This window comes from Ascaphus truei, chromosome 13 (genome assembly GCF_040206685.1).
Source record: "Ascaphus truei isolate aAscTru1 chromosome 13, aAscTru1.hap1, whole genome shotgun sequence".
In the NCBI taxonomy this organism is placed as follows: Eukaryota; Metazoa; Chordata; class Amphibia; order Anura; family Ascaphidae; genus Ascaphus; species Ascaphus truei.
In genome coordinates this window covers 30391408-30415742 of record NC_134495.1, presented here as the reverse complement: position 1 = coordinate 30415742, position 24335 = coordinate 30391408, and the positions used below count along the sequence as shown (strand labels likewise).

General features: G+C 45.4%; 1 protein-coding gene and 1 long non-coding RNA gene across 3 annotated transcripts in view; one reads left to right on the top strand and one right to left on the bottom strand.

Annotated features, from left to right (window-relative positions):
- TTC28 (tetratricopeptide repeat domain 28) overlaps positions 1-24335 on the top strand; it is a 548651-nt gene that overhangs the window by 69178 nt on the left and 455138 nt on the right. The window lies entirely within an intron of this gene.
- Positions 7711-17914, bottom strand: LOC142464532 (uncharacterized). The gene is made up of 2 exons (XR_012787678.1): positions 17548-17914; positions 7711-8097 (listed from the first exon to the last, which is right to left on the bottom strand). It is a non-coding gene; the product is annotated as an uncharacterized LOC142464532 (long non-coding RNA).

Here is a 24335-nt window from a genome sequence, read left to right as displayed (position 1 = left end):
ACACTGGTGGTAGACACCACCTGCCAACAGCAATACCTACCACCAGTGTTGTAATTATACCTTTTTTTTTATACCCTGTACTTTATTTGTGATACTAATTATGAGATTAAACTTTTATTTTTTCATTTTTTGCATATGAATGGGACACATCCTGTACTATACATTGTCCAAGCCATCTGTGTCCCCAAAGAGTGCATTATAAGGGATTCTTTCCCGGCCGTTACCCTGTTATTGCCCGGACTTTATATACATGTATACCCCACTCCCTTATGCACCATGGGTGTCTAGTGTATAATTTTTTCCCCCATGTATACTGTATAGTGTTCCTAAGAACTGCCGCAACTAGGGTTACTCCCAACCCTATAGAATATGCACACCAGGTTGCTAAGGAAGACTACTTGGATGTGCCAGGATGATAGGTAGATGGGAACCTGCAATGAAGTACACCCCTAAGCGGAGCCTAGGACAGTAGTTGGGAGTAACTCCAGATCACTGAAGTTATAGGAAAGCAGTTCCTTTAAACCGTGGGAAGAGGAAGGTGATTACAAGCCACGTGTGCCTCTCTGAGGACCTGTGTGGAGCCCCAGGGAAGATTCATGCAAGTGTGACAGTATCCAAATAAATCTGTCCTGTTTGTGACTAAAGCTCCTGGCACCCTTTCTTACCATCTTAGCGTACATCACCAGCCAGCCGAACACCAACACCCTGGGAGAAAGGTACAGGAGGCCGCACCTGTTTACATCACTATCTCACACATGTGACCCTCCTTAGAAAGAGCCGGGCAAGGAGAGGTTACACATAGTCATTTGATAACATCTAGTCTGAGTGTGTTACTTTTATGCACCGGCATCTTTTCCTGTCTAGGTGACCCCCCGGGCATCATGGCAGAACTTTGCAGTGATTTCCCTTCACCGTGTATCTTTGTGCACCAAAAAGACCGCCCGTTCTTTTAAACCGATATCCTGAAATGAAGCTGTTCTTGGGGAAGTTCGGGAGAAGATGGTCACCCACACGCGCTGGCTTGAGTTTACCTTCTGCTGTGATCTGTGAATATTATTGTTATCATTTATTTATGGCGGGCCAACATATACAGTAGCTCAGTACAATAGGGTCGGGGGGGGGAAGAAAACCTATAAAATATCAAGGATTAACATACATTGTTACACTAGGGTAAGGAGGGGCCTCTCCCAAGGAGCTTACAATCTATAAGGGAGGGAGCGCGGGAACATAAGGTACAGGGGGAGAAGGTTGGTGTGTTTCGGAGAGCTGGTTGTTATTTAAATAAGTGATACATGGAATATTGGTGATATCTATCCATTATTTCAGGTGGTTTACTTGACTCATTACACAAACTAAGGGCTCAATTCTATATATTCCCAAGCGACTGTTTGGGACGTTGTCATCTGAAAACAGCCAGAACGGCCAACCAGAGTAGATCGAATTTACCCCTAAAAGTAAATGTTTTCATCTTTTTCCCTTTTAGTAACAGTGAAGTGCTTTCAGTCCCATTGGGAGAAATAAATAAAGTTATTATGACTTTATTAAAACTTGTAACGAGACTGTAAGGGGCCTCCCTGCCTCATCCCTCCCTGCTAATGGTGTTAATCCATCTAATTTAATACCGACCATCCTTGAAACTCACATCACAAAAGAAGCATCCCAATAGCCTGGACTCATGGCTACTGTCCCACACGCACAGTCACCAACCACTGTGGCCAAGCACTGCCATCTACTGCACTTATTCCCACACCTGCTGTCTCTGAGTCTGCCAACACACCACTTAGACTGTAAGCTCTCCGGGTCAGGGATTTCCTTTCCCATTGTTTGACTTAGGCCACGTTCCATGCTGCTTGCGTAACTGAGCGCCGTGATGTCACGCTCACATGTAGCTGGGGCAATTCTTGTCCTGTAGGTAGACGTGACAGGGAGGCGTGTCGGGGGCATTTCAGGGAGGCGTGGCGTTGCGTGGCGTTCATTGGGCGAACGGCTCTCGTAACCCGGCCGTCGCTCGGCAAAGACAAAAAAACTTTGTGTCCGCAAGCAGCTCTCCGGCCAACGCACACGTGCGCGCGCCCACTATACACAATCACATTTCCCTAATGTGATTCAATGCGCACCTCTCTCTCGCGCACGCAAGCAGCATGGACTCGGCCTTAGGCTGCACTTATAGTGCCGGTGACGGTCAAAACAAATGCATTGCCGCCATCGCGTGCGCTTACAGTAAGCGCGGAGCGACGGCTTGGTCGCGATCGCTGGAAGTCATCATAATTTGATTTTTCCAGCGACCGCAGCCTGCCGTCGCCGGCACTATAAGCGTAGCCTTAGCTGCGCATATTGTATTATTACAATTCCCTTTACTGTATTGTCTTTGTGAAGCGCTGTGTACACTGTCGGTGCTATATACATAAAGATACACATATATACATGTTCGTATATAGTGGTGTGATAGTCGTACGGGTTATAGTCGTACGTGTTATTAAGACTATTTGCCGACGGGGAAACAGTTACGCTCAGCTATGTTGAACTCTTTATAGTTCAAAACAAACCAAGTCAAAGGGAATATATTAATAACAAAGCCAAAATGAGAGGAAATAATAGACATCTATTTATGAGTGTACTCCTGCTGTATATTATCTAAGAAACACAAATAAGGTGGAATAAAAATGATAGATCTGACGCGATTCCTATTTATAGTGTGGCGATTGGGAGATTAATGAATATATCATACGCGCAATAAGATTGTGCCCAATAGAGTGAATCAACACTCATATCATGCTGTAACCCTTCCAAATCCTATCAATATAGTCAGGTCACATGACTGACATGAGTGCCATAAGAAACCTTGGGTTAATGCATCATGGTCAGGTACTTCAGTTAAAAAATATGTTTTCATCTGGGTTAGCACTTCTTTTATTACTGAAAGGTCACAGTAAGTAAAAATACCATTTGTGGTGCATTTGCATGTCTCAGACAAGTCTGCAACCCCGTCTTCCCCCATCATTGCTTAGCAAACAGTGCTTCCACTGCACCCAGGGATTCTGGGTAATGATATGCAAAGAGCACAGGGTGTCAATGTTTACTTAAAATCTTAATCCATTTTAACATGGACCCCTATAAACTAATGCCTGCCGTATTGCACGGCCTGGGTTATAGAAATGCATAGCCAGTAAACCCACTCACAGACAGCTGTTTCAATCTTTTGCGATTCATCAGAGCGAGATTGGTTGTTGGCTATGCGTCGTCAAGCTGGTATTTGGTTATAACCAAATATTAAAGCTGCAGTTCAGTCAATATCCTGCATGTGTTTTTTTTTTAAATAAATCAGTTCTGTAGTAAGAAAAAATACTTTTAGCATTTTCTGTTTTAAAAAAAACAACTTTGAATGACCAATTTTCTTGTATTCTATTTTAACAAGCATGCTTGTTCCTATAGCAACGATTTACATTCCCCATATTTAAAGATGTCGCCAAACTTTGCCGATCAATAGACGGAGAACGAATTGACCGGCAGCTATGCAGTTCTTTAGGTAATTAGAGATTGCCCACATGAAAATATTGAAGTAAAAAAAAAAAAAAAAGACTGAACTGCAGCTTTAAATACTTTATGGTGGGTAAAAAAAAGTTACAAAAAACCTCCATTATGTGAAAAGTCACATAATGTTAAAGTTGGGACTCGCATACTACAGTACATACTAAAGAAAATAATTCTCATCATCTATAATGTGCTTGCCCATCTCCTCCTAAAAAGAAGCATGTAGTCTATGTTTCAATCCTTTTGCCGTTAATATACCGTATTTGAAGAACATGCAAGCTTTTAAAGCAATGTTTGCCATTGTGATTGTGCCTTGGGCAGAGGTTGTGACATTCCTTCTGATCCCTCGATCCCTTTTCACTTTAATAATCTCACATCCTTGTTCTCGCTTTCAATTTAATCCCATATATGTTTCAATCGCTATATTATAAATCACAAAATTGGCAGCGTGCCTTAAAAGAAAAAAGGATATAATCATAGCTTTATTTAGAACATACCACCCACGTTTCGTTACCATTACTGGACCGTCCTCAGGGCGGGACGGAACTGCTGCTGGTGGCATGTCCTAAATATAGCTTTGAATATATCATTTTTGGAGGCGTGCTGCCAATGTTAGTATTCAGGATTCATGCAGGGCATATGCAAACCTTGCTTTGATGCACGTTATTTCTTTTTATATACAGTAATTATCTATATTGGTTGAGATGTATTTTGTATCTTGTATCCACGTGAATGCAATGATAATCATACAGTACAACCAGTATTGATGAAGAACAGACCTGTGACGTTTTGATTATGATGTGCCTATCATCTGTGAAGAATGCTATTATAGGAGCAATCCAAGTGCCTTTTCTTTTTACTTTTTTTATTTATGTAACAGTGTTTCCCCCACCCGATCGCAGATAGGGGCCATTACAGGGTGTATGGTGCATATACCTGCTGGCAACAGGAGGGCTGAGTCGTCCGCCGATGGTAGTGGGGGACACAGGAACAGGCTTCTGGGGTTCATACCCCACATATCTCCTTAGCCGTGCAGCGCCTCCATCTGCCGTGGACTCCAGGAACTGAAGGTGATCTTCCAGAAATATTACCTCTCCCCCCAGTAAGGTCACGCACCTGGCAGGAGGTATAACAACAGGAACGGTTTATTCACTCTACCGCACAGTCAGACGGCAGGCTTCTGCCCGATGCAGTACTCTCAGCTCTCACTGAATGATGGGCCCTGGACCGTCACTACAGGCCAAGGGCACCCTCAACTCTCCTAGCTCTTCCCCACCTCCCTAGCAGAGGCAGAGGTAAGATACACACTCACTCTCCCACAGCACAAGGGAAGGCCCCAATCTCACTCCCTGTTGTGTGACCTGCCTTCCTCAGAGGGGGAAGGACACTACTAACTTTAGGGCGGTCCTGCCCTTAAGTACAGCCAGAAGGCGGGCACCCCGTTGTCCCAGCTACAACAGGACAACAGGATATACCACCCCCTGCTGTCACTCAAGTGCAGCACCAAAGGGAAGGGGGATAAACCCCATTACCAACTACTGGCAACCTGATTGTACCAGAGTATTCTGCCAGCCCAAGGGCAGAATAGTAGCTGGTGACCTGGCTACACTTACAAAAATGTTGTTCCCAGGATTGAAGCAGGGGATCTAGGGAGCTGAACCCCATCATTTTCAGCTCTGGGGACCCCCTGCTTCCGGAGATACGAACCTCCAAAGCAGGTGCTGGTAGGCACTCCGGCCCAGCTAGCTGGGCTTTAAAGTGTAAAGCTCCAGCATCAAGTGGCCTAATTTGAAGCCGAACATGATGATGTCACGGCTTCCTATTGGCCCGCAGGGCGCGGGATCTTTAACCAGCGGCCATGACGTGATCCCTGGTCTCCAGAGCTGGAAATGAGTGCGTTTCAGCTTCGGAGGCCCCCTGCTTCAATCCTGGGTAAAAAAAAGAGCGCTTGCAATGCCGCTTTAAAAGGTATCACACCTTACAACAAATATAACTCCGATTAAAAAATACAAACAGTAGAGCCCGTTTTAGAGGTTAGACATAATCACAAAAATAGCAGTGGCGTTGCAGTGTTAGCGTTGCATCATTGCTATTTCTGGAATTAGGCGCCGATTTATAGTTATGAGTTACCGAGTTGTTAGCAGGTGGTCTTAAAATAAGATAATGAGGTGTTATATTAGCACCATTGGTGCAATGTTGCTGTACCCTGAAATTACCCTGTAGCACAAAATGCAGAACTGCCAGGAGTTCAGGACTACTAAAGGAAACAATTGCACTTGAGGAGGGGGAGTGTGATAGGAGGGAGAGTGAGAGAGGGGGTGTAAGAGAGAGGGAGCGAGACGGGGGAAGAGTGTAAGACGGGCAGAGTGATAAAGAAGGGGAGACTGAGAGGGGGAGGGGGAGTGTGATAGGAGGGAGAGTGAGAGAGGGGGGGTCAGAGGGAGAGGGAGCGAGACAGGGGAAGAGTGTAAGATGGGCAGAGTGATAAAGAAGGGGAGACTGAGGGAGGAGACTGACGGGGGAGGGGGATACGAGAACGAGGAAGTGTGTGAAAGGGGAGTGTAAGAGAAAGAAGGGGCTAACACAGGGGCCCCAGTGGAAACTCTATTCCTGGGCCCGGGAAAGCTGTGGGCAGCCCTGCGGGAGGTTAAAAGGAAGCTTTCCCCAAAGAACAATGTAGTCTAAAGGTTGCAAAGGTAACCTTCAAAACTAGAGTCAAACACAATTTTTTTGTTTGTTACAAGCAGGACATGCTAAGGGTACAAGATACTAACATCAGGGTTCTTATAGCGTAGAAAGATTTGGGGAGCGCAGGTGTCACTATATGTGGAATGAAGCAAATAAAAACTGCACAGTGTAATCAGCTTCAAAAAATGTCTCTAAATTCTAGGATTCAGTAAAATGGGGACTCACAATTTTTCAGATAAAAAACAGCATTTCCCACATAAAATGTGGCTCAGGATATCCGGACTTTTAAGTCTCTAGTAGGTGGATGGTGGTGGTCTCGCTGTGGTTTGTCCTCAGTGAAACAGGAATTACACCTTAGTGCACTGTACATATTCAAATGTGTATTAAACAAATAGTATTACACATATATGTGAAAAATGTAGCATGGGCACATAAAACTAAAGATGAGTGGCTATTCAGTATCCTCGCTGCTCACTGTTTATTATAGCGTAGCCTGATTACCACCTGGTCCCTATAAGGGGTCTTAAATTAGGAACACTAATAGAAGACAGGTGGTCATCCACACGTGTATGGCCCATGTTGAACTTTACGTGCTGTATGAGTTTACATAAATTACGAATTGACACGTCTGCGCTCCACGTGCCATATACTGTATTAATGACCCAAACCAAATCGTCTCTTCCACTTATATTTGGCCAACTCTAAATGGGGGTCTTATTTTAACGAAACAAAAACTCAAATGGAAACTATAATAGAGGATGGTGCTCACACAGAAGATGTGAAACTGAACAAACACAGAATGGATCCGTCACAAGAGGGAGGAAAGACATCTCCCAACGTATGGCACATAGACAAAACATTCCAACAATATAAATGTATTTGAAACATTTGGCGGAACGCACGTTGGGCGTGTTCCTGTGTGGTTGAACTCCACGGACGCTCAACATTTGCTGCCTATCTCCCGGGATGTTCGTTTGCAGCACACGGCTTTGTGAAGCGTTAACTGGCTTTGGAACATGCGGTTCAAGCATGAATTTCATTATCTGGACTTACCTTTGAGACAATTCAGACTGGTATTATCGTATACATATGTAGCCAGGTCCCCTCTGGCTCCCCGGTTCCCCCTTTCCCCCTCCTTTACCTCCGCCATGGTTGGGGTGCTTGCGAGTGGCGACGGGCTGAGACAATTCAGACTGGTATAATAGTCTCATGCTATTTGCTGGTTCGTTTGTGCGAGCACACACACACACACATATATAATATGTAGCACCTGTCCCCCCCCCCCCCCATAAGGGAGATTTGGTATCTACAGGATATGCTCTCGTGCTGTATAGCTCACCCGCTTGATGTATGTGGGAGCAGCCAGGGCAGGTTACCTTCTGGCTCAGCACCTCCATCCTATGAGGGTCCTGGCAGAGGCAGTATAGATCCCCACAGGCAATTACTCTCCCCCCCCCCCTCACCCCCCAGTAACAGGCTCACACCAGCTGCTGTATACTTGGGTCTTTATTGATGTTATCCAATCACCCTCCACAGTCCCTGGAGCAGACCCCAGAGGCTTGAGGCCTCAAGAGCCCCTCCTTAGTTTGCTCTACGACCCTGCTGTCGTTAGCCAACTCTAACTCGGCCCCATCATTTTATTTGATATGTAGCAAGATTTTTTTCCGAGGGTTTTTTTTTCATAACTGTTTATATCGTACGTGTGTGATTAATTCTGGAGGAGGCTTTAGTAATCTTCAGATGTGTGTGCTTGATGATGAACACGCCTCTGGTGGGGATGATGGTGGAATTTCTGATATCACCCACAAGTGCTGTGTTTCCCAGGAAGACTGTCTGTGAATCAGATGCAAAAGTCTCCTTCCTGCAGAAGATATATTTCTGTGGAAAACACAAGAGTTTTTATTTTTATTTTTCACATGGTTTGAAAAGTACCGTTTTTTTTTTATTCTTTGCAAAATGTTATATACACCCTGTTAAAGCTCTTCAAGTTGCAACAGGATGTGCAAGAATGCTCGTTCAAGACCGTAAAATAAATCTACCCGCCTGCCTTAATAAGTCACTTTTTAAATTACAAAATTAGTTTAAGAATAGGAACATTTTTATCAATGCATCTTAATTTGACATCATATAAAATAAACTAGTTTTCATATATAACTCGAGATTTGTACATGGAATATATTACAATATTTACATGAAAACTCACGGGTTCCACCAGAAAAAAGTCTAATATGTACAAATATTGTAAAAGTGCAAGGCTGTAGTAAAGCTTCATCACATTCCTGGGGTTTAGGACAGCGATTGTTCTTTCTTTATAAACAAAATGTAATGCCCTGAAAAATGAAGCAAGCGTCTAAATAATTTGTAGTTTCTTAAAATTAGCTCTTGTTTTTTGGGCGGGTTAAGGTTCAAAATACAAGTACGTACCATGCCTGCAAAACCCCAAACTATGATAAATTTGAGATCTATTCTAGAGAATTATAAATACTGATTTTAGTCCTAAGTCTTGTTGGGATATTAAAAATACTCCTTCATTTTGACCCAACCAAATGGCAGCTTCAGACCAATAGCCTAAACAAGTGATTCAAAATGACACAATTCAAGCATAAGACAACACAACATTGCACAAGAGTGAAACAATAAAAAAATCGACCTGAAAACAATTCCGTTTTTTTTTGTATTTGTTATGATTGTCAACGCTGAAAGGGGGAAATGTATCAAAAAGGTGCAGTTTATTCCAACCCACAGAGCAAATATTTGTATAAATCTTTCTAGTTTTCTTCAATTGACTACAAATCTCAGGCACAGAGGTAAACGCCAACTGAGACCTGCCCGATTTAATAAGCGTGAAGAGAGAGGACAACTACGCCAGGTATAGGGGAAAGCTTTGATCCATCTTGTTATAATATTGCACTGACCAGTCCCCCAGAATTCTTATGGTGCAAGTGGAGCAAACAATGTAGCAAAGCGCCAGGACGCAGTCAGTGTTAAAATGACCCAATTTGCACCGGTGTTGGCGCTGTGGCAGGGGTGGGCAACGCCAGTCCTCAAGGGCCACAGCAGGTCAGGTTTTAATGATATCCCTGCTTCACCACGGGTGGCTCAATCAGTGGCTCATTCGAAGACGGAGCAATCCATTTCTCTACAGCAAAGGGGTTGAGTTTAAAATGCTTAGGAAATGTTTGATCTTTTGCAAAGCAAATGATCTTTTCCCACTAAAATCGCTATTCCTAATTTCGAAATATAAGATCCCTTTGTAGACTCCATATTTGGTCTCAAACTTTGGTTACCGTAATTCGGCAACAGCCATTTTGGATTTTTCTTTTTGAAAATTGAGAGTACATTGCATTTTTGTTGACACTGTTTCAGGTATATATTAACATATTACACGTGGTGTTGTATGTACCTTTGCTACACAATTCACTCATTAAATAGGTCTAGATTAGTTGCCGTCTGTATTACAAGGAACCTGAATGACAATTTGGCGGCCTATGTTTACTTAGCGGTGCTATTCCATAAGACGCCTTGTCCCGGAGACATCAAACCGTGATCCGCTGTGTCGCGCTCAAATTGGCAATATGTGCAGATATCAACGACTAAGGTGCAATACAGCGGATCGTGCTTCGATAACGCTGGTGCCTTGAATTCAAGTGGATGGTCTGTAAGGGGTCATGCAGCGATGGAAGGTGTTATATCCAATAGCACTGCTTACTAAACATGGGCGGCTGTGAGCACAAGCTTAAAAGACCTAACACAAGAGTTTTTAAGTGTGGTGATATTTAGGCTTGTGTACCACTTATTTTGTTTCAAATGCTTACAATGTCTTTCAATCAGGTACAGTAGTTCTACTATATGTAAGATATATTGACCACTCATAGGCGTGGTACCTGCACATTGGCTGGACAAACGTTTATCGAAAACTTCTGTTCCTAGTAATATATAATATTGGAGACACTGGTACCCATTTGCATGCCATTACCCAGAATCCCTGACTGCTGTGGAAACATTGCATGCTAAGCGATAATGGTGGAAAGCAGCAAACACCAAGTGGAATTTTTATAGCTTGTGGAGATTAAGTTTATGGTATTTCCATTACTTTAGCACCCTCTTGTGTCCAAATATATGTCTGCATTTTAAATGACTATTATTCACCAGTACAGACAACACAGATGCATCATTACAGTATGCCCCAAACAGATTTTCTAAACCTATTATAGTGTTCAACAGTGTACAGCATTTAACGATGGAGGGTACTTTAGAAGCAGTTTGGCACACGTCAGAGTTACTAGAATAGTTCCCATTGTCTTTACAGTTGGATGTAACCCCTAGCGGGGTATAACGGAACATGTAGTAATTATTGGGGCAAAACTGGACCTCCAGCGTTCAAAAGATTCTGCACCAAGGCGCAGTAAGGCACAGTTACCTTGTTTTTATGGACCCAAGCAGGATGTAGTGTGACATATTGTATAAGGCTGCGTCCATACAGGGGCAGACCGCGCAGACGCGTCCGCACACTGAGCGATCAGACTGCCTAAAGGCAGTGATCGCATCTATACGGCACGCGGGAGGGGGCGCGTGATGCGCGTGAAATCATCAAAACTGATTTCTCGCGCGATAGGGCGGTCACGTGTGCGGTTCGCCCAATGAGGGCGAAACAGCTCCGTGACGTCACTGGCCCGCCCATAGACACGCCCCTGGACGGCGCTCGTACTATGGCCAGGGGAAGCACCCGCTTTCCCTCAGCCTCCGCGCGCCTCCGCACGGCTGCAGTGTCTATGGACGCAGCTTTAGAGTAGTGGCAGCTAAGATTCTCATGCAGCATGAAAAAGCTGTGCACTAAATGAACTCTACAGTACTGTGCAGAAGGACATAACCTATTTTCATTGCTCTCATTAGTGTGTCATGAATTAGCCGTTATGCAGTAGTAGCAACACACATCCGCATCAGCGTCACCCGGTGAGAGCAGAACCCTTATCCATAAACTGCAGTCACAAGCAATAGCAACCAGAAGGGGTCTGTGTTTGCAATGTGTGGCCTTAAAGGGGTAATCCCATGAAGCTTTTGTATCAATTTACTAATTTAATTGGCTCCCTCAAACTAATCTAATCATGTTAACAGCAAAGATTTGGCTGTTTTTGTGACTCTGTAAATTAATCAGAAGTTGTATTTCTTAAGGGACTCGAAATAGGGGAGCGTTTGTCAATCAAGTGTTTTCTTTAACCTTACCCCAACCCCCAGAGCTGATAGTGGGAGGGTGAGAGAGGCATCAGACACACACATGTAACCCTGTAAACATGTCCCTGCCATCTTTGGTCCTTGGTGGTTTTGCCTCTCTAAAATCAGAACTGGCTCACCCGCAAAATCCCTTTACTGACGAACCCCTTAAATATGTCTAGGGATAACGGTTTTAGGTTTTTAACAATTCCTTCAAAGTGCCGGTCTCCTCAGGGACAGAGATACAAAGTAGAGCTCTACTCACAAGTTCAGGATGAAGTTCTCCATTTAATGTGCCAGCCAAAAACCGTGGAAAGACAACGTTTCAGGTCCCGTGTGGACCTTTCATCTGATGAACCCGTGAGTAGAGCTCTACCTTGTATCTCTGTCTTAGAGGAGACCTGCACTGTGCAGACATTGTGTCTCTGTGTTGTGTTGGCTGCACTGGCAGGTTCCTCCTCGCCTGAGGCTGTTTCCCCGCACTGGAATTGGTTTTAGGTTTTAAGCAAAAAACACCATAGACTGATCGTCTTGCACACCCGGCCACAACTCATTTTATATAACAATAAACACCCAAAATCAGGATCCCTAAAGATGTGGCATAGTTTCATGTTGTAATAATGTCAAGTCACGAAAACCAGCATTTTTACTAATCGTGCTTAATGTTGGTGTATTATTTTTGTTGACTGCAAATAAAAATATCACTTGTGAGCACACTCACACGTCTCAGACAGGTCTGCTGCTTTTCATCATTATCTCTTAGCATACAAGGCTTCCGCTGCAGCCAGGGATTCTGGGTAATGACATGGAAAGGAGCACGCAGAATCACCTTTTGCTTCTAACCCATTTTAACATGGGACCCCTATAAGCGTACACCTGCTGTATTACACAGCTTTTCAGCACAGCCTGGGTTATAGAAGAGCAGAGCCAGTAAACCTACTCACAGACAGGTCTGTTGACCGTTTGGGTCTCATCAGTTTGAGACTGGTTATACTGGCTGTGCAATGTGACGCTGGGACAGGCTTCAACCACACATTATTATATAAGTGATGGTGGGTAAAACAGTGACAAAAACCCTCCAATGTACAGTGTACAAGTGCTCACAAGGGATATCTTTATTTGCTATACACTGTACGGATTTTATCAATTTTCTACCCACCATACAGGGTACACCAATGGCCCTGGTGACGTAGCCTGTATTTCATGCCGCTAAGCTCCTTTTCTGCAGCTTGATCGCGAGCAGAGTTCTCTGACAGCGATCTGAACGGAAGACCGTCCCCTTCCGTGATGTTACCGGAGCGATCCCCTGATCATGTAGGTGAGCGCGGGCTGTGGCTATAGAGCCGGAAGGGCCCTACGTCATTGAAGGGGTTAACAAACTCAACTGCCTCTCCCTTACTGCGTCTCCATCTTAAAGGGGCAGTCGGTCTTGGGACGAAAGGGGAGCGTAGGCAAGTTAAATACAGGAGGGCCCTGGGCATGTGGCGGGTTCCGCTCTAAGGGACCGTCGCAAAGCGAAAATCGCTGGAAAGCGGGACCGGCGATTTTCGGCGTGTGCGCATGCGCATGCGCAAACCGGCAATTCCAGTTCGGCGCGCTCAACCTTCGTTATGCGCATGCACGACCTCTTACTTCCCCGTTCTGCGCATGCGCAAACATGGCGGCCCCCTTCTCGGTACCGCCCTATCAGCGGATCGCCGAAAAGCGGGGCGCCGAGAAGTGGGGCCCTACTGTAGGTCAAATGTAGCTCATTGACACCTTTGTAAAAAACAAAATAGACTGTGAATGTGTGTTCCTTTATTTAATTTAATTTAAAAAAAATTACTTTGAATATTTTTATGGTAGACCAATGGTTTGAATGGTTTGTTTGGCAAATGATCCTATCACTAAAATACATTATTTGATCAAACGTGTTAGCTTCGTACCGTTGTGTATAAAGTAGAAATAGCCGTGTTAGTCCAGTGGTGAAGAGTAAATGAGTACTTCAATAGATATCATAAGACAAGCCTTCGGGAGCTCTCTCTTTCTCTCTCCTCCCTCTCTCCCTGTCTCTTTCTCTCTCCTCCCTTTCTCCCTGTCTCTTTCTCTCTCCGTCTCCAACTCTCTTTGTGTCTCCGTCTTCAACTCTCTTTGTCTCTCCGTCTTCAACTCTCTCTCCTACTCTCCTATCTCCACTCTCCTACTCCCCTACTCTCCTACTCTCCAACTCTCCTACTTCCCACTCTCCTACTCCCCACTCTCCTACTCCCCTACTCTCCTACTCCCCTACTCTACTACTCTCCAACTCTCCTACTCCCCACTCTCCTACTCCCCACTCTCCTACTCCCCACTCTCCTACTCTCAACTAACACTTTCTCTCACACACTCTCTGTCTCTCACACACTCTGTCTCACACACACTCTCTGTCTCACACACACTCTCTGTCTCACACACACTCTCTGTCTCACACTCTCTCTGTCTCTCTCTCATACATTCTCTCTCTCTCTCTCTCTCTCTCTCTCTCTCTCTCTCTCTCTCTCTCTCTCTCTCTCACACACACACACACACACACACACACACACACACACACACACACACACACACACACACACACACACACACACACACACACACACACACACACACACACACTCTCTCTCCCTCTTCCTCAGGACAAGCAAGACTGATTTACACAGATTCTGTGAGTTTAACCCAGATGTAGGAACCAAGATAACAATCTAAGGCAGATGATGTAAAGAAGTCAGGACACAGGGGAGAGTAAATAAACAGACAGGGCAGTAAATAGATGAAAGGGACAGTGATAAATGTGGAGAACATGGTCCTTCCATCCATCAGCAGTGGGAAGTGTCAATGAAGGTGCAGGGGGAGGGGGGAAGGGTTTGGATTGTAAAATTAACAAGAGAGGCAGGGAGAAACATTACAAAAATATATAAAAGTGGGTAAAACCCCATTAACTGTATTTGTAACCATTTATTATTTGTCTTAACTCTGTGCCCAGGACATACTTGAAAACGAGAGGAAACGCTCAATGTATTACTTCCTGGTAACACATTTTATAATAAATAAATATCCACATTAAGTCCCCCTTTTTTTTAGTGTCAAAGATCATTATCATTTTGAGTTCAAATGTTTGTACATAGTAATTATGGTGCGATTATTAGTGAAACATACCAACATAAGTAGCTTATATCAGGGATGCACAAAATGGGGGCGCAAAAGTCTCTAGGGGGGGGGTGGGGGCGGCGCTTACAGTGGCCCCGCGCTCTTCCCGAAGGCATTTAAATGAAATGCCGGGGGAGAGCGTGAGGCCTCTCTGTAAGGTCCCTTACCTTATCTCCGGCTGCTTTGGGCGACGCGTCGCCATGGCAACGCGGCGTCAAATGACGTTGTGATGTCACAAACGCCGGAGATAAGGTAAGAGGGGGGGCGCGTGCAGGGGGGGGGGAGAGCCGGCAGGGGGGGGCGCAGAGGGAAAACTTTGCGCACCCCTGGCTTATATGATATGCCGGAATCCAGTGTTCCCAAAATGAAAGCGATTCTCATTCATTTTTCTCAAGACAGAAATAAGTAAGACAGTTACTTTAACCTTTATCAGCGCCCTTTTGATATACCAAGTATGTCATAGGTCTTGGCACGCCAGTGGCTCTGCTGACATTCAAAGTTTGTCATGGGGAAATGCTCGCTGCCAAGGGGCTTATCTGGTAGCCCAATCAGAACACAAGGTGGACCCTCTCCACTTCAGTTTCCATCAGTCAGGGGTCGCTGGCAGTCGTGTGATCGACAGGACTGCAAATACTTTTGGCACTGGAAAGGTTAAGAGTGGTGGAATCTTTGTAAGGAAGCTGATTACACTAATTAAATTGAACTGCCCCTTGAAATAATCTACTATTGGGGCAAATAATGGCATTCTGCCTACACCATTGAATATTCTATTTATAAAATGGTAATGTTGTTAAAAAAAATGGTATTTCTAGATACAGACAAATATGTATATAATTTGTATTATTTTCTATCACTGCTTTTTTCCTATTTGTAACTGACCTCCTGTGATAATTTGAATGTATATGTATAATAGTATTTATAAAGGATAACACTTTTACCATGCCTTATATCTTAGAAAGTGACTTCAATATATATTTTATATACAGTAAGGGCAGTTAAAAGGGGGAATTCATTACCGATGGAGACTGTGATGGCAGATCAAAATATTGCAATTACATATACAGGCATACCCCGCATTAACGTACGCAATGAGACCGGAGCATGTATGTAAAGCGAAAATGTACTTAAAGTGAAGCACTACCTTTTCCCCACTTTTCAATGCATGTACTGTACTGCAATCGTCATATACGTGCATAACTGATATAAATAACGCATGTGTAACAGGCTCTATAGTCTCCCCGCTTGCGCACAGCTTCGCTACAGGTAGGGAGCCGGTATTGCTGTTCAGGACGTGCTGACAGGCGCATGCGTGAGCTGCATTTGCCTATTCGGTGATATGTCCTTACTCGTGAGTGTACTTAAAGTGAGTGTCCTTAAACCGGGGTATGCCTGTACAGTATAGGATAAAGTATTTGTCATCTACATTTAACGTAGGATGAACGTGATGGATTTACAGTACGTCATTTTTCAACCTCATCGACTATGCAACTATATAGATTAGTGGTTTTCAACCTCTTCTTGGTGAAGGAAACCTAGAATTAGATTGTGAAATTCTGGGGAATCCCAACCCTCAATCTCCCCCCTCCATCTCTCCCCACTGTTCATCTCTCTCCCCTGTCATCTCTTCCCCCATCTGTCTCTCTCTTCCTCCCCATCTGTCTCTCTCTTCCCCCCCTTTCACACACCACCTTCTCTCTGTTCCCCCTTAGACTTTCTCCCCCCTTCCCTCTTACAGTCCCTCTCTTCTCCTCTCACCCTCTCTCCCTCTCTATTGCCCCCTTACACTCTCCCCCTCTCTCTTTTCTTATACTCTACCCCTCTCCTCTGAAACTCTTCCTACCCCTTACACTCTTCCCCACTCTCTTCCCCCTCACACTCTCTCCCTCACTCTTCTCCCCTTACACTCTCCCCCTCACCTTACACTCTCCCCCTCCCCTTACACTCTCCCCCTCTCTCTTACACTCACACACACCCTCTCCCCGTCGGACCTGTGGTGCTGCACCGGGTTCGCGCGACACCTGCCTCCTGTCAGCTGGAGGTTGAACGCGGCTTCTGGCGCTGACGGAAGAGGAAGGATCGCAGGGATCGGGCGGCAGCTGCTGAGCTTGGAGCAGCCGGGTCACTGCTGTGTGGGATGCCGCCTCGCCCCAAGGCCTGGGACATCTGGGAGAGTTGTCCCAGCTCTCCCCCCCTGCGGCCGCGGAACCCCCAAGGGGTGCTCGTTGAATCCCGGTTAAAAATGACTTATGTAGATTAAAGCTGCAATCCCCCCAGAAGCCTGTATGAGTTTAACTCATAATGTTAGCATGTTGCCCCTGAGCATGTCCTTCTCTTCCCCTCCTCCCCCCCTTCATTTTTACTAGTGATTGTCTTCATCTCTAGCATCTGCGGTTATCCCGGTAACATTTAGAAAGTACTGGGCTCTGGGTAGAGCTTCATTTTACCTCCCAGCCCCTCACATTTGAAACACATCTCCTGAGCGAAGCATCCGATTTAGAAAATAAAAACATTGTTGGAAAGATCTAGGGGAGGTCGGTTAAAGTGATAACACTGCTAAAAGGTATGGCAATCAGTGCAGACTGCTGCTTTATGGTCGGGTGAATCTTTGCAAGAAGCGGATTACAATAATTTGCCCACTAAAGATTCCATTTAATATGTATATTTATTTTTTTACATAGCACAGCTCAGTACAAAATAATAATTGGCACAACGATTCCTTGCCCTGTACAGCTTACAAACTAATGTTGGCGCCTGTGGCTCATGGCGATAGAGTGACTCACCCAAGGTCACAAGACACTGGGGTTTGAACCGAGCTTCTACGTTACAAAGTCAGCATCATTGTTTTCTGAGTCAGAACCTTTTCTCGATGATCCTCTCTGACCATGCACTGATTCCCCGTCAACTTTTGATTGCAAATAAGGTTATAATAAGAAACACAGACGTAGCCAGACTTACTGTTTTCGGCGCCGCGACCGAAACGCTGGAAAAAACCCGCGGCACTCGGTGAGGTGGCTGCCTCTTCGACGCTGCGGTGGGTCTATTCCTTTTAATGGGACAACAGTCGGCGCCCGAAACAGTAACAATGGCGACATCTGTATTGTAAGGTCCCCCCGGAGCGCAAACTGGAGAACAAGAGTGTCATTTAGTCCAAAAAGAGGCGTCTTTGCTTTAACTGTAAAAAAAACCCAGAAAAAGCTCATGACATGTTCATTTACACAAACCGTACTGGGTTAGAGTTGAGTTAGAAGAAAGAAAAATAGTCACACAATCCGGATTATCATCGGGGCTCCAGGTGCTTTACGCTAATTACAAATCATTCAGTTGCACTGTGAAGTGCTCAAATAGGTTAATGCGGGATTAGCGGTAATCTTGTTACATAGTAAAACCCTCCGCTATTGATGTCTGAACTGAACGGTGCCCTGTGATTAACCAAGAATGTGATTCGAGGATGAGGAGGACAGGGATAATATAATATAATAGGTTGTCCCTCTGTGCCCTGTTTAATGTTCAATGCCAATGGTGCATAGAAAAAATAAACGAGTGAATACTGAAGTTTCATCCATCTCTTGAATAAGACGCTCACTGGACGTGGTGTATTGTTTTTACCTGTAACGTTTTTGTGGGGTTTGATTTTGCCTAAAATTGGTTTAACTCGGGATCGCTCCATCACTGATGACCTCAATGGAAGAGGATCGGTCCTTCTCATTTCGTTCCTCTTCCTGTAAGCGCAGAACGCAATCTCCCCTCTGTAAAACCAAGCAGTAAGATTATGACGTAGCTACTATGTCAAAGGGCCCCTGAGGTTGTCGACCGCATGACGTAGTAGCTATGTCCATGGGCACTTAAAGGGTTAACCCATTTGGAACTGCATTTTGGACTGGTTACTTGGAGCGATCATGTCTGCTCACCTAATTATATACCCAAACGTAAATAAGCATTGTTATCGCAACTGGATATACCTGTAGGTACACTGTAGTGAAATAAATCATATAGTGGTATAATTTCTACCCATTTAAATAATGTACCCCCCAGGCAGGGCTGCCGACAGATTTCCTGGGGCACCGAGCTACAGTTTCAACCGCCCCCCTTTCATACCTCTTCACACTCCCCCTCTATTCTCCCCCTGTCTCCATTTATTTCTCTCCCCCCTCTGTCTCTCACTCTTCCCCTTCTTTTCCTCACTCCCTTACCTGCCCCTCTCTCACTCACTCACCTGCCCCCTCTCTTTCCACCACCTCACCTCCATCACCTCCCCCTCTCTTCCTTACTCCCTCTCTTATACCCCCTCTCTACTCTCACACTCTCCCCCCCTCTGCGCTATCACTGAATTAGTCCATTTCACTTAATCCCCCCTCCTCACACTCATTCCCACCTCTGCCCTTGGCCACCCACACACACACACACAATCCCCCCCCCACACACACACAATACCCACACAATCCACCCTCCACAGTAATACCCCCCACACAATACACACAAAATAATACCCCCTCACACAATACTGACACAATAATACCCCCCACAATACACACAATAATACCCCCCTCAGAATAAACACAGTAATACCCCCCACATAATACACACAATAATACCCCACACATAATACACACAATAATACCCCACACATAATACACACAATGATACCCTCCTCAGAACACACACAATAATACCCCTCCAAAATACAAACAACAATACCCCCAATACAAATGACGATGCACCTCCCCCCACAAAATACAAACACACACTTACCTTGGGGGTGGTCTTAGGCATCTGGTGCCTCGACTCCCAGCTGCTGCGGATCTCTCTAGCACGCTGGGCCTCTCTCTCCTGACAAGGCGCCTGGCTTGGGGGAGAGGCGCAGGCCCGACTCGAGGCCCGGCATTGGAGAGAGGCCCACAGAAGCTGGGGAGAGCCGGGGTCCGGCAGCAATCAGATGCCCGGTAGCCGGATGCAGAAGTCTAGAGGCCAGGCCCAACTTCCAGCACTGGTCAACCAGGCCGGACCTTACCTGGTGGCGGCGGCAGTAGGAGTCCATCCAGGTGGTCCTAACATGGAAGTTAGATCCCAGTGAAAATGAGGACCAACCTCCGTAATCACTGCCTTGGTGGGCTCCCTTTGTTGCTGCTGCGTCAGGCCCGGTCCACAGGTATGGCCCCAGAAGGACGGTGGGGAAAGTGGAGAGAAGAGGTTTTTTTGGGGGGGGGGGGGGAGGGAGGGATGGGGGAGGAGGGATGTTTAGTTGCACCAGGGCCCACTTGTGACTCGTTACGCCCCTGGCTGGAGTCATTAGTGTAATCCTCTTTTTGCTTTAGAATGTTTCCTGATTTGATTGTCAGGATAACGTCTGTTTTCTATTAGCCTCGCTGCATATCTCATCCCTTTCTGTGTTACCAGAAAACTGCAAGGAGCAAAACAGCCAGGAAGTAAGGCATACATTGAAATAAGATTGGGTTATCTTTATTACTATTAAAAAGAGACTTCCTATTTTAATCAATTAGATAACAAATGCCTTAATCGGTAAGGTGCACTCAAAATAAGAACATACGGTACCAGCAGGGGAGCGCAGACTTTCCCCGCTGCACCCCCCGCTGCCTGCGCTCCCCCCTGCCCCCCCGGTCACGCCTCCATCCGTACCTTGTCTTCGCCGCTGGGTCATTTGACGCCGTGTTGCCATGGGGACGCATCGCCAAAGACAAGGTCTCCCGCGATCCCCCGGGGAAGAGCATGGGGTCTCTGCAACCACCGCGCCCTCCCCTAAAAAATCTTGTGCGCAAGTTTGCACACCCCTGCGGTACAGTAACAATGTTTTAGTGAAAGCTTAAATATGTCATTCTGCCTAACAATGCATGTCTGCTATTCGGTTCCTGTTTTGTGTGGGTGGGTTCCTGCACCTTCATTTGATTTACAAGGATCAGCTAGAAACTCCATACAGTGATTATGCCATTTGTAGGAATGGGGTTGCAATGCTGTGTGTGAGTCAGTATTACATGCTGTCTTCATTTAAAGCAGACTTATTTATTGTAGTTTAGATATAAATATTCCTTTCTTTAGGGATCCAGCACCGTTGTGCTTGCACAACACCTCTTGATGTACTAAGTTGATCTTTTGGAAGGTGAATGATATACGCTGCTATACATTGCAGGAATGCCTTCTGCGTCGGATTGGATCATCCTTTATTTCTTACGAGTGTGTTGGAGAAGTTTGAAGACTGCACGAGACCTTTAATAAAGGCGCGGTGGGGGAGTCTCTTGTGTTGTCAGAAAACAATTAAGAGTATGTTTACATGTTCCCCTCTTTTCAGCTTGAAGGGGCCAGATGTGAGCTATACGTATATGTATTTATTTGTGAGGCTGCAAAAGTTTTCTGTAAATGACAGTGGAATGCCTACGTTCCCTATATACAGCTCAACCCCGTTATAACGCGATCCGTTACAACGCAAAGAATGTTGTCTTTTGGCAGGCGGCGGACGGGCGATGTCCACGTCACGGCGGTGGTTCCGCCAATCAGTAGTCCCAGAACCTTGGGACAATGTAGTCTCACCGCCAAGTACTATTTTCTTACAATGCTTATTTTTTTACGAAGCATCAAGCCGGGGTGATTTAGGCCCCTGCCATTTAACATGTCTGCAAATAGGGTTTTTAAAAATGTACAGGTCATTCGGTGCTACAGTAGATAGGCAAGTGACACAGAGCCCAGTACATGAGAAGTATTAAACGGCGGTAGGGCAGATCTGGGGGTCTAGCGGGCTGAAACTCCCTTTGAAGTCAAGGGATTAGTACCCTGATCGACACTGTCGTATTTTAATAAAGAACACCCAGGGTGGTGATCTAGAAAGTCAGTGAGCCCTGATTGCTGCCAGTTCCTGCAGCTTAATTTCGACATTTGGGTATGCACTGCAAACTGAGCCTAAAGCTGCCATCCTTGCTGCTCGCTTTTGATATATACAGCTCAACCCCGTTATAGCGCGATCCGTTACAACGCGAATCCGCTTATAGCGCGATGCAAGCATGGCTCCTCCTTCACAGTTGCGGTCTCCCATCCCTGCCCTCCACATCACCCTCCCCCCCATGGCCCCCACATCACTCTCTCTCCCCCCCCCCTGGTCCCCACATCACTGTCCCCCGCCTTGCACGTCACCTAACTCGCCCCCCCCCCCTTGCACGTCACCTGACTCTCCCCCCCTGCACCTCACATCACTCCCCCCCTTGCACGTGACATCACTGTACCCTCCCTTGCACCTCACATTAGTGGCCCCCCCTGCATGTCCCCCCGGCCCCCACCACACAGACTATCTGCCATACACACACACACACACACACACACACACACACACACACACACACACACACTGTCACACACACAGAGACACAGGAGTAAGAGGCACAAGTTTGGAGGTGAGTGCCCCCACCGGCCGCCCCAGGGGACAGTCAGCCACGCCGAGACCGCCACTGCCCTGCTCCCCCCCCTCCCAAGCTGGGGTTGGCGGTTGCTGACAGTTGGCTGCGCGTGGCAGGAGGTGATAGCGGAGCAGCGGAGGGTGAGGGGGGGTCGTGTCCGCGCCGAGACCGCACTGCCCTGCCCCCCCCCCCCCACTGGCATGTCCCGGTTGGCGGTTGGTGATGGCGGAGCAGCGGAGGGTGAGGGGGGGTCGTGTTGGGGGGGGGGGGGCAGGACAGTGTGGCAGTTGGGTATGTGAGGTCATAGAACCACGCAGGCCAATGAGAGGCGTGCGGGGGCGGAGCCGGGCCACGGACCAATCAGATTGGCCAGAGGGTGAGTGACAGACGAACGGACCAATCAGATTGCCCAGAAGAACAGCAAATATACAACGTTTTCTGCAAACAAACAACGTTTTCATAAATATAGATATAGATGCATACAATAGTACATTATCTCTAACGCGATCCGCTTATAGCGTGATGTGATTCTTTGGATTCCAAGTACAGCGTTATAAGGGGGTTGAGCTGAATTTGTTTATTTAACCTTATTGGAAATAAGGAGTCCCGGGAGCTAAACTGAAGCATTTCTAGGGATAAGGATCCTACAGTTCCTCTGATATTTCATTTTTGAAATTCCCTTAAAAGTATTCTTGTTCAGGAGTTACAATATTGTCGTTGTACAGGTAATAGTCATTAACTACATTCTTTGAGTACAGAGGAAAAGGTGATTACAGTAAGTGTTATTTTTTGACAGGGAAAATTCTGTATTTAAAAAGAAAGGTATTTTGATGTGACAAGTTCTGAAGATTAGGTGTCTTTAATTAGTTTTTCAATAGAAATATCAAAGAATTCCAAGTCAGGAAGTGCATACAAAGCTCAACCCCCTTATAACGCTGTGCTTGGGTTCCAAAGAATCACATTGTGTTATAAGCGGATCGCGTTAGAAATAATGTAAAATTGTATGCTTTGTACGATAAAGTATTTAAGATACCAATAATTGTGTTGTAAAGTATTCATAAATACGAAAATTGGGAGCCGCGTTATAAGCGGATCCGCGTTATAACGGGGTTGAGCTGTAGTGAGTTTTTGCCAAAAATGCACCTAATGAGTTTTACCTCTACAACGACGACGATATAGCAACTGGGAGAGTCTCGCTCTGGCATCCCATAAAAAGCTCTGACAACATCGTGAGATGACGTCGTTTCCGATTGGGTGACAACTCCGCCATCTTTGTTTTTCTTGCAAGTACTGACAAAAGTATAAAAAAAAAACAGATATCTCGGCAATCAGGGGGTCGCTGTAATTAAGGGTTCATATAAGGTTACAATAATACATGATTTTTTTTGGGGGGGGCAGCCGCTTTAATAATAGCAGGGTGCATTGAGTCTTCCCTTTTTACTTTAGCTTTCAAGTCTAGAACTATTATACTATGAGCCAAACATTGGCATCGCCCTATTTATAGCATGATATATTTCTATGAAGTCTGTTTACGAAATGATGCATTGCCATTAGCCACGTTAATAGTCTCTCACTGATAATTGCTAGCCCACTTTAGTGAATGGACCCCTTCCTGTTTCAAGACTTCACCTATTTTTAATGAATAAACCTAATGCCATTTGCTGTGACATCTCAATCCATCATGTCCTATCTACACTAACATTCAACCTCCCTCTCAAACTCTCTGCCCAGTGGCTCCCTAAAGTCTGTCTGCATTCGTTTTTAATTTAGCTGTTTAATTATTCTCTTAACACTGACATATTTCCCTCTTTTGTTCATGTCTTTTGTTCATGTCTTTTGTGTGTGTGTGTGTGTGTGTGTGTGTGTGTGTGTGTGTGTGTGTGTGTGTGTGTGTGTGTGTGTGTGTGTGTGTGTGTGTGTGTGTGTGTGTGTGTGTGTGTGTGTGTGTGTTCTTTGCTAACAATAATAAACACTGATTTTGTTTTTTTTAATACAATTAAAACACAGAAAACTCCCTCAAAAAATAAACACAGATTTGATGAAAAAAAGAAACGCTGACGATCGGAATACCTAACTATAATGTATTCAATCTATGAAGAACTGTAAAGTAATAATTCAGGACATTTTTTTCTTCATTTTTTATACTTACCTCCGAAGGGGGGGGGGGATGGTGCCGGCTGAGTTAGCTAGGTTCTAAAGTTTAAAACTCCTGCATCTCGTGGGCCAATAGGAAGCCAAACCTGATGACATCACGGCTTCCTATTGGCTCTGTCACAATGGCTGCGTTTAAAAAAAATAAACGATTGAAATATACTTGAATTTATTAAAGCCTTAATCGCCAACATT